Raw genomic sequence first — 12,399 nt, forward strand, 5'->3', positions numbered from 1 at the left:
TTGCATATGTTGATCCAGCCTTGCATCCTAGGGCTGAAGCCAAGTTGATTGTGGTGGATAAGCTTTTTGATGTGCTGCTGGATTCAGTTTGCCAGTATTTTATTGAGGATTTTTGCATCAATGTTTATCAGGGATATTGGCCTGAAATTTACTTTTGTGTGTGTGTGTCTCTGCCAGGTTTTGGTGTCAGGATGATTCTGGCCTCATAAAATGAGTTAGGGAGGATTCCCTTTTTTTCAATTGTTTGGAATAGTTTCAGAAGGAATGGTGCCAGCTCCTCTTTGTACCTCTGGTAGAATTCGGCTGTGAATCCATCTGGTCCTGGACTTTTTTTGTTTGGTAGGCTATTAATTACTGCCTCTATTTCAGAACTTGTTATTGGTCTATTCAGGGATTGGACGTCTTCCTGGTTTAGTCTTGGGAGGGTGTATGTGTCCAGGAATTTATCCATTTCTTCTAGATTTTCTAGTTTATTTGCATAGAGGTGTTTATAGTATTCTCTGATGATAGTTTGTATTTCTGTGGGATTGGTGGTGATATCCCCTTTATCATTTTTTATTGCATCTATTTAATTCTTCTCTCTTTTCTTCTTTATTAGTCTGGCTAGCAGTCTATCTATTTTGTTGATCTTTTCAAAAAACCACCTCCTGGATTCACTGATTTTCTTTGAAGGGTTTTCTGTTTCTCTATCTCCTTCAGTTCTACTCTGATCTTAGTTCCTTCTTGTCTTCTGCTAGCTTTTGAATTTGTTTGCTCTTGCTTCTCTAGTTCTTTAAATTGTGATGTTAGGGTATTGAGTTTAGCTCTTTCCTGCTTTCTTTGTGAGCATTTAGTGCTATAAATTTCCCTCTAAACACTGCTTTAAATGTGTCCCAGAGATTCTGGTACATTGTATCTTTGTTCTCATTGGTTTCAAAGAACATCTTTATTTCTGCCTTAATTTCGTTATTTACCCAGTAGTCATTCAGCAGCAGGTTGTTCAGTCTCCATGTAGTTGTGCAGTTTTGAGTGAGTTTGTCACATGTTACTTTTAATAAATATTAATCTAGTGTTTATTATGTGGTAGGTATGGTTCAAAGTGCTTTCAAATGCTAATTCATTTATTCCTCATGATAACCCTATGTGTCCTTTTTTTTCCAAGTGAGAAAATAGAGACACAAAGTCAGCTCAGTAAAAGTCATTCCAATTCAGAAAATCAGGCCTCAGAATACATATTTCCTACAAACCATTATGTTTGTTATGGTCTTAAACTCACAACCCTGAGTTTGAGGTGCTAGGAAATGCATAATATTTGCCCCAAAGGGCAGGCATTAAAGTTCACCTACTAAAAGCTAAAAGAGAGGATCTTAAATGTTCTCACCACAAAGAAATAGTACATATTTGAGGTGGATATGCTAATTACTCTGATTTGGTCATTTCATAATGCATACACATATTAAAATGTCACTTTGTACCCCATAAATACATAACTATTATCAATTAAAAATAAAAGTAAAAAGAAAACATATTATTTACTACATGTACATTTTTCTTAGAATGTATGTGACTTTTAAGCTATTGTAAATTTTCATTTGGTGATGTTACCAAGTTTTTTTTTTTAATTTTTGTATTTTTTTTTTTATACTTTAAGTTTTAGGGTACATGTGCATACATATGTAACTAACCTACCAAGTTTTGCTTTGATTTTAATTGTTTACCTAGAAGCTATCATGAGACATAAAATATATTTTCCTGTATTCCATAAATTAACATGGAATGACAACAAAAAGCTATTTCTCCAGATTTAGAAACTTCCATTTGAAGAAAGATACATGTTTGAAAACACAAATGTGTCAAAGTTCCCATATTGCCTTAACCCTGTAATCATTTATACATAAGAATATTTTAAACATTGTGAACATAATTTTTATCAGGTTATATAAAAAATAATATCCAATACAAAAGAGTTTAAAGTGTTTTAAGCTTGCAAAGTTGGTGCCTGGTTGCTCATCCAGAAGAAAGCAATATTCACAAATATGAAAAATTTAAGAACATTTTGACAATGATGTAATTCTCCGTATCTGCTTTTGTCAGAATCGACTGAATTGTCTGTGCAGGGAGAAGTCTGACTCCATAAGCTGTATCTTTTCCTGTCGAAGAAGTGTGGTTCATCAAGCTTTGTGGATAAATGGATAACAAATTACTGAGATGGTCAAATCTTAGATAAGAAACATTTCTTCTCTATAATGCTGACATTCTCTATATAACCCCAGTTGTAACAACACAGTCATAAAAAAGAGTTATAATATTTGAAATCACTTGTGTTAAAATTTCATGTCTTTGCACTTTATTTTGAAGTATGATCAAAATAATAATATTATACCAATATGTAATACTTATTATTAAATATACAAAGATATATTCATCTGAGACATCGTATTCATTATTTTCTTGTTAAACAGTAATTTCTTCTTTTCAGCCAGCTTCTTTTTAGCTTTTGTGAATTAAAAGGCATTTACTTGGTTGCTAATCCCTAATAACAATAATTATACCTTAGGCTAACAGTAGGTGGGTAGACTTGAGAATGTAATTTTTTCCCTTATGTTTCCAAGTATCAAAATAAAGGTTTAATAGTCACTTTAAATAGACTTAAAATGACAAAATATGGTCTGATATTTAATCTCTTTATGTATATGATTATAATAGAAAGACTCAGTGAGTCTAGAGTATGAGGACATTTTTGTAGAAGGTGGATATTTCTTTACAAAGGAGTAATAGGCAGATGGCCCTAGGTTTAAATGAGACTAAATTCTAAGACAGATGACACAGTGGACAGAGAGATGCACTTCACTGAGAGCAAGTGCTGTAGGATAACATAATTACTGGATTTCGCATCCCTTCTGACTGAGGACACAACAGAGGCTCTATAAACTCATTAATGAAATCACTGTGTCAGAGTAACTGTGCAGCTACCTCCCAGCAGTGTCTTGCAGACCCACTGCTTATATACATATTATTTGTAAGGATAAGCTGTAAAATGGAATCTGCTCTTTGAAGTTCATTCTTTTTTTTCCTGTTTTTATTTTTCATTTTTAATTAATTAATTAATTAATTGGAGACGGCGTCTCACCCTGTCACCCAGGCTGGAGTGCAATGGTGAGATCTTGGCTCACTACAACCTCTGCTTCCCAGGTTCAAACAATTCTCCTGCCTCAGCTTCCTGAGTAGCTGGGATCACAGGCTCCTGCCACCATGTCCAGCTAATTTTTTTTGTATGTTTAGTAGACATGGGGTTTCACCATGTTGTCGAGGCTGGGCTCGAACTCCTGACCTCGTGATCTGCCCACCTCGGCCTCCCAAAGTGCTGGGATTACAGGCATGAGCCACTGCGGCTGACCTTTAATTTATTTTTTTTAGATGAAGTCTTGCTGTGTCACCCAGGCTGGAGTGCAGTGGCATGATCTGGGCTCAGTGCAACGTCCACCTCTCGGGTTCAAGTGATTCTCCTGCTTCCACCTCCCGAGTAAGCTGGGACTACAGGCTTGTGCTACCACACCTGGCTAATTTTTGTATTTTTAGTAGAGATGGGGTTTCACCATGTTGGCTAGGATGGTCTCAAACTCCTGCCCTTAACATTTTTTCCTTCATTTCAACTTTGGTGAATCTGACAATTATGTGTCTTGGAGTTGTTCTTCTTGAGGAGTATCTTTGTGGCATTCTCTGTATTTCCTTGCTAGATTGGAGAAGTTCTCCTGGATAACATCCTGCAGAGTGTTTTCCAACTTGGTTCCATTCTCCCTGTCACTTTCAGGTACACCAATCAGACGTAGATTTGCTCTTTTCACATACTCCCATATTTCTTGGAGGCTTTGTTCGTTTCTTTTTATTCTTTTTTCTCTAAACTTCCCTTCTTGCTTCATTTCATTCATTTCATCAAACTCCTGACCTCAGGTGATCCACTTGCCTCGGCCTCCTAAAGTGCTGGGATTACAGGCGTAAGCCACCACACCTGGCATTTTCTCTTGTTTTCTAAAATATTTGACTCACATGAGAATTCACAGTATGCTTTTTCATACATAAGGCATTGTGTAAGATTTTCAGGGACTCTGATGAGGACAAGACACTGGCCTTACTCACCTTCAATATATTGATGTCAGGAGGAAGAATAAGACAAGTAACCATAGCACTAGGCATTCAACAGATATTTCCTGAGCTCTGTGATTTGCTTGGTAGCATTCAACAGGTATTTGCTGAGGTCTGTGATTTGCTTGCCTCGTTCATTCAACAGATATTTCCTGAGCTCTGTGATTTGCTTGGTAGCATTCAACAGGTATTTGCTGAGGTCTGTGATTTGCTTGCCTCGTTCATTCAACAGATATTTCCTGAGCTCTGTGATTTGCTTGGTATCATTCCAGTGGCTGAGAATTCAGTGGCATTACAAGATGATGTCCTCGTTTGCAGCTCAAGTTTTGTAGAGGCTGTGAGTCTGGGTCTTAATAAAGAGAAAGGGCTAGGATGAGTCAAGGGGCAGAGAGCCTAGAGCTGGTTGGGAGGCTCAGGGACTATTTGGTGGATGGAGGATCATTTGAGTTAAACCAAGGGAATGGGGGAATGTGTTCTTCAAAAGACCATTAGAACCAACTCAGAAGAGTCACCTCACTTGGTCCCTAATGGTCTTTTGAAGAACACATCTATCGGGGAGAGATAAGGATACACGATAGGCGAAAATGTGCAATAGCCCTAGATGGGTATGTTGGGATCATCATCATGCTGTCGAATTCCAGACTGAAGAATTCAGAAGACAATGAGCCTCTATTGAAGAATTTTAAACAGTCACAAAAGAACAACACTCCAGGAAACTTATTACAGAAATAGTCAAGATGGATTAAAATGAAGACATCGAGGGCAGGACAGTCAAATAAAGGATTATTGCAATATTGGAGGCCAGTGGTCCTCCAGCCTGAACTTGTGGAGGCAGAGTGAACAGAAATAAAGATAAAAAGGTAAAGACTCCAGAATGTGTTAGATGGTGTGGGGGTCTTGAATTCTTTGAATTGCTTCTTAATGTCCCTATTGTGGGTCATATTTTTGCCCCTTGTATATTAAATCAGTGTTCTAAATTTTTTTGTAACTCTGCAGATATCTGTAGCACGTCTGTCTCCTGCTCTTTATCACAGTCACTACCCGTAGAGTTATCCTTGTGCATAAATAAATCATTCCTTGCAGACTCGTGCTGCGTGTTTGCTCTGTTTTGGAAACAGATTATACATTATGGTTTCTACTACTTAACTAATTAACCCTTATTATAAATTACTCACTGTTTTCTATTTCTTTCCTGTCATTTTTACAATGGAAACTGTGGCCTTTAGCTCATTCCTGTGGCATGAAGAAAAATGAGTGTATATAGGAATTTTCCTGTGGATGGTGAGAGGTGGGCAAGTTTGGTGAAGTGAAGGAGGAGGAAGAGGGCATAGGGATACTAGGCTTCTCTCTGTTCTGGAGGCACTTCCTTAGTTCCAGAGAGGGACAGTGGGTGCAGGAGGGGGCAGTGCTCACTGTTCTTTCTACATTTCTGTCAGTTTTTCATTTTGTCTTTCCTTCCTTCTGTCCTTCTTCTGTGTCTATTCGTTTTTTTCTCTGCCTTTTACTCTTTCCTTCTATTTGCCTGTCTTCCTGTCTTGTTTTATCTTTGTTTTTTTTTTCTCTTTTTCTGTTTGTCTTTCTGTCTGCCTGTTCCTTTTTTTCTCTACTTCCCTCCCTCCCCTGCTTTAGCATACGACTGGAGTGTAGCCACTTCAACCATGAAAACAAATGCTCTGCTCTGAATAGAGCAATGAGACCAGTTTATTGAAATTCAGGAAGCAGTATCAAAGACACTGTACTAACTCTTCCTCTGTTTTTCTTTCATTTGCTTTTCTGAAGAGTATAAATTCACAGAGATTTCTATTTTGTGTTGGAATAAACTATGAGCTGCTTTATTTGGTTTTATAGTGGAACATACATTTATTGATCATGAACTCTTTCCAGTAAAATATTAAGAGCATCCACATTCAATAAATGCCTATATATATAATATGTGTTATCTTTAATATATTGTATAATATATAATGTGTATTATATAATATAATGATAAATGATTAAATTTAAAATAATAAAATATAAGGCAGTTTAATTATCTTCAAGGTGAGATATACACTTAAAATATGGTTTATCATTATCAATAATGAATATAAATCTACATTTCAAATAGTCTTTTTGAAGATTACAAAAAAAAATTGGCCCTACATCTTCTCAGCTATTGTTCATCGTTGCTTTTATACCCCATGGTGTGGTTGGTGAGCTCATCATAGGAAGAAGTGTAATGCCAGCTCTGCCTTGCTCCTGCTGTCTGCTTCTGCTTACTTCATGGTATCTCCTTTCGTCCACAGTTTCTTGTCAATAATCTTTTAAGCCTTTTTTCTTTGTGTGAGGAATAGTTTAGTTACAGTTTGGTAATAAAATCTGTAAATCTACTTTCTTGAACATATTCTGCAATCCAATGTAGTATGATGAAAGCTGATGAATGGGTGTGAGTTTCTCTGTTGCCATGCCAGATTTTCCATCAGGACATCAAGAGGACTGTATGGCATACACTACCCACTGAAAGATATCAAACAAGGGCACTAGAGTTGGTCTACAATTAAATATTAATAAAGCTTTATTTCTTTCTCACTTTTATATGAAGAGTAAATGTAAATAAAAGTTCTAGTAATAGTTTTTCTGTACTATGTGGTTTATTTTGCTCATCTCCTAAGGTTCATACATCTTTGAAGGCTTCTGCTTGGAAAACCAAGGAAACCCTCTTTAATGCACCATTTTTTACTTACACATATTTCTGCTCCATGGCAAACTAATTGATTGGTTGTCTAAATATATTGCATCCACAGTTAGATATTCCCTAGATGACTTAGTTCTCTCAATTTTATTCCATTTTATAATATAATCAGATTAGTTTTCCCAACTTAATTTAAAAAACCACACTTTCTTTGCTAGTGTTCCGGTCAACAGTCTACAATGGATAGAATTCAACTTCTACTTTCCTGAAACTGCCTTTTTGATGTTGATTAATCTCCTTGATATGTCTTTTTGGTTCAAAGATCACCAATTCAAATTTTAATGTATTTTAAAATCTAGATTAATTCTGATTTAAGAGTTAGTATATTTTTATTTCTTTCCAAATGAAAGAATTTTGGTTTGTATCTGTAAAAATAAACTCAATTTAGTAAAATGTAGGGACTATAGTAGCAAGGGCTCATAAAAATAAACATATTAACTGAACAAATATGTACAATTATCTTTGATTCATCAATGTTTATGTCATAGAAGTGGGTATAATGGAAACATTTACAGATTCAGATTTCACATGCTGTTCACCTCTGTAATCAGAGGAGGGAAGAAATTTGGAATGCAAATATTGCACTGACCTAGGTTTTCATAAAGACATGAACCTGATCTCTAAATAAAAGTTCAGAAATTTAATTTCTGTGACAGATAAACTTTCATATTAATTCACATCCAGAATTTAAATGTTTATTTAATTTACTTACTGTGAATTTTAAAAAGTCTCAATCTCTTAGTGGGTGAATAGATCAAATTTTCTGGAAGATGTATTGTGACTTTTGGTGAAAAGAAATAATTCACATTTTAGGGTTTTCATCTTTAAGACTATTTCAATTATTTCCTCTGTAACAAAAAAGTGATTTTATTCATCAATGATTCACTTCCCCACTGTCAAGGTGGGAATGATCATTATTCTCACAGCTACAAGGGGAAAAAATCTCATATTCTCATATTTTTGACTGTCGGTTCAGTACTTAGGGGGAGCATCTGTTTACATACAGGCATTTTTTTTTTCCAGAGAAAGTGAAGGAAAGTTGCAAAATTAGATGAATAACCCTTAGTTTTATCAAATAAATTCAGTTTTATGCACAATATAGATTTAAGGCTTTTGAACAAAAAAAGTAAGTGCAATTGAGAAAAAATATGATACCATATATTCAATATTTAACAATTTTAAAACAAGCTGCTTTTTGGACTAAAGTGTGGTTGCATCTTATTATGCTGCCCTAGTTCCAAAGGTATTTCTTACCATCTCTCCATCCATTAGGCAAAGACTATTGAATGCTCCATTATAAAGAATAAACATTTTTAACAGCTTTCACTTAAATTACCATGACAGGTACTACAGTGCAATGTTGTTAATCTTTTCCTAAAAGCTTAATGTTGCTATTTAGTTGTTTACTAATAAATCAAAGAAAACACATCTTGTCATTTTAAGTTAGACATAGATGGATGAATCTTCAGTGTCTTTGGAGATGGAGAAAATTTCCTACAGAAAAAGAAATGATTATTTGGTTTTAAAAAAAGTATACAGAAACACACACACACTGCCATAAAGTACCATACCTAAAACTAAAGAAGTTGAAATGAGAAGAAATCACATACATGAAAACACTTTGTAACCTGTAAGCCAGTGTAAATACTACTCTAACATCTATCTTTGCATTCTTTTAAAATTTAATCTTCTTGCTTGTTTGGTGCTTTTTTTGCTGGTCAACCAGAATAGAATACTTCTTGGCAGTTTTGCATTTTTGTGTCTAGTGGCTTTCTAATTCCATTTCAAGCTCTTGTGTCCATTTTTTCTGGACATTTGTATATTTAAAATTTTGGCACAAGATTATCTTCAATTTCCTGAAAGTTAAAAATATCTTAGTTTGTAAAAAATTATTCTGTTTGGTGATGATAATTTGATATTGCAGACTACTAGGAAATGAGAGAATATTCACATTTAGGCTAGTAATTTTATTTTTGTTCCTGTTTCCCTCTCTTGCTTTGTGGTAATAGATGCTGAATAAATGTTTAATGAATGATTGGATGAGTGGGTGAATGAAGCAAAAAATAAGCAATTTTGGAGGATTGAGTTATGGAATGTCATAAAATATCTAAACCTTCTGCAGTAGCACCTGAGTTCTCAACGTTTTTTCTTTTTATTGTGAACAAATATTGTAAAATGAAATCGACAGGACTCAATCTATAATATCTTTATTATATCACCATAATTTTATACAAAGGTTTGCTTTGGTTTTAGTATTTTGGCTATTTTTTACTCCACAAAAAGCAATATAAATTTGAAAAGCTGGTTAAAAGAAGAAAACTTGTCTAAAGCTTATATATAATCCCATTTTTCCCTGAGAAGGAGTGAATATTTGAAACAGTCTCATATAGTTATAGGCTGATAAAATTTTGGCCTGATAATTACATAATAAGCTGGTGCCTTCCCAAGTTATTAAGTTTTTAGAATCATTTTATGTGTTTATTGAATTTCATAAATTGTTAATGTTAGTTATGAACTATTCAAAACCTCCAGGAATTTCAGCACTTCTCTGGTGTTCAAGAATTAAGAAGATTTAAAAGTCAACATATTGAGCAGAATAAATAATAACAAATATTTTAATCATTTCAAGGTCTGTTGTCATCATCATTAATAATAATTTATTGACAGTCTTTTGACATGATCAGATAATTGACAGAATTTAATTATAGAAACAGGGCTTTTTATGCAAAACTATATAATTACTTTAAGAAATAAAACTGTATTGATAGTGCTCAGTAATTGAGCCAAGTTTATCAGTAAGAAAGTCCCAACAATTACAAACATTTCAGACACTGGAAACATTTTGAAATATATTTTTAAATATCTTGTTTCCAGCTCCAGCACGCCTTGAGTGATCCAGGTCAGACTGTAGGTGTGAGACCTTGTTCCTCCCAACCCTTGATTCAGGAACTCTGAGGATGGGGATGGGCTGGGGTTGGGTTTCTTTTTTCTTTATTTTATTTTATTTTATTTTTTTTAGTAGAGAAGGGGCTTTGCCATGTTGCCCAGGCTGGTCTCGAACTCCTGATCTTAAGTGATCCACCCACCTCAGCCTCCCAAAATGCTGGGATTACAGGTGTGAGCTACTGTGCCCGACCTGGGTGGTGAAGTTTCTTATTAGGACCTCAGAGAATCCATTCTCTAAGCCAATGAAATGGTTTTTCATGCTCATTTCGAAACATGTAGTCTGATTTAGGTTTTTGAAGGCAAAGGAGGAGAGTTCAAAAGTAGGAGGGATGGGGTATCACGCTACTTAAATGCTGTAAGAGGCAAAAGGGAGTGCCAGCAGGAATACAGAAGCAGTAGGTGAGTGTTAAGAAGCAACCAGGTTTAGCATGCTCTCAAAACTGCTAGGAGTAACTCATTTTGCCCCACCATGAAAAAACATTTTAGGAAAAGGCCTTTCATTGTTCCTTAAACCTGACCCTCTACCTCTTTTTCTGATTTCTGCTTATCATACCCTCTGGGTTTTTGTTTTGTTTTGTTTTACCATGGCTAGAAACTCCACAACTTTTCTAGTCTCTCACCTTCCACCCCATCAACATAGCCAAATATTTGCCAAGACCTGAGGATTTAATGTGATGCATCCATTCTTTATTCAGCCATCCTGCACCCTGTCTTTCCTTCCAGTGCTTCCTCATATTCCATAAATCTAGTCCCCAAAATGTAACTAAATCAATCTATAGCACAATCTCGCTGATGGCCCTCCCTTGATGGCAGAACAAAGAATGAAATGGTTCAAGCCATATTTAGCCTGACATTCAAGGTCCTCTGTGAGTGCTTGACTGTGATCATGATCAACCATTCTGTTATTTCCTGCTACTCTTTCATGCTACTTTCAACCACTAAGCTGGAATACTCATCATTGACCAAACAATCCCAACATTCTACACTTTATTGGGATAATTTCTTTAGCCTGGAATTGTCATCTTACTATCTGTTTGAAATGCTACACATTCTTCATGACCCCCTTCATGGATCTTTTTCTTCATAGTGCTAATCTAACTCCTGTAGCTTAAGTGAGCTTTGCTTCTCTTTTAAATGGCTATGCAACAATTTCTATGGCACTTACCAGATTTGACTTTCTACAATTGCTACTTTTATCCATATCATTGCCTTTATTTGACTTTAAACTGAACACTTGCTGAACTTTGTGTCTCAGAAGTAATGGTATTTTACACAAGTCAAATAAACAAATGAGAGTTGCATGAAGGAGTAGTTGGAAATAACTGTCTTTCTACGTGACTAGATAATGGACACAATTTAGTTATAGAAACAAGTTTTTAAAAGTAGAACCGTATAAATTAAGAAAATACTATTGATAATGCTCAATAATTTATCCAAGCTTATCAAGAGAGTCACAGAAATTAGAAATATTTCAGAGGTTGTGAAATATGTTGAAATATGTTTTTAAATGCCAAGCTTTCAGCTCAAGCAAGCCTACGATGATCCAGGTCAGTTTGCAGGTATAAGGCCTCGCCCCTCCCATCAGATTCAGGAACTCTGAGGATGGGGTGGGGTTGGTCTAGGTGGTAAAGCTCTTTTTTAGGACCCCAAAGAATCCATTCCATAAGTTAATAAAGTAGTTTTACCCTCTCATAAATGTATTGCCTTGTGAAATCATTTTAGCACAGCAGACAAAAAGGGAATTATTTTGTTAAAATTTTCATAATTATTTTCCAAGGTTATAGTAGCATAGTTTAGAGACGTACTCTAATAGTACATAATGCCTGAAAAATCACCTGAAAGAATATAATGTCTCCCCTTGCTCATCTCACAGTTTCAAATGCCCTGCTAAGACTGATGTGCTAAAAGCGATTTACAATGATTTTTGCATTTTTTAATCACTGACTTACTACATTTTAAAACATCGATCCTTTATGTTTCTTTTATAATTTTCTTAGTTTAGATTTTGTATTTTGAAGATTTCAATGCAAATGTCATCCAAATAGTGTTCTTTCTTACCAAAGTGGGCTACAAAGCGTTTTGGGCTTTGTTTATGAAAAGTTTTATTCTCAATATGATTTAAAAAGGTAGAGATGAGAAAATGGCATTTAAGGCTGATAGAACAGTTTGAGCAAAGGTAAAAAATGTGATGATCATGTGGAAGTTCAATTTCTATTTTTTTTTTTTGCCACAGATAAGATGCTAAAAATATAGGAATTCAAAATCAGGCCATTGATTATCCCACATTAAAAAGCATAGACTTATAGGTGCCTGAGACCCTTGGAGGGTTTACCAGTTGGGAAATGAATTACTAAAATCTCTCTCTCTCTCTATATACACACACACACACACACACATATATATATATATACACACACACACATATATATATACACACACATATATATATACACACACACATATATACACACACACATATATATACACACACACACATATATATATACACACACATATATATATATGTATGCTCTCTCTCTCTCTCTATATATATATATAGGGATAATTTCTTTATTATCTTCTTTAGTTAATCAGGCCCT

This window comes from Gorilla gorilla, chromosome 11 (assembly GCF_029281585.2).
Source record: "Gorilla gorilla gorilla isolate KB3781 chromosome 11, NHGRI_mGorGor1-v2.1_pri, whole genome shotgun sequence".
Lineage (NCBI taxonomy): Eukaryota > Metazoa > Chordata > Mammalia > Primates > Hominidae > Gorilla > Gorilla gorilla.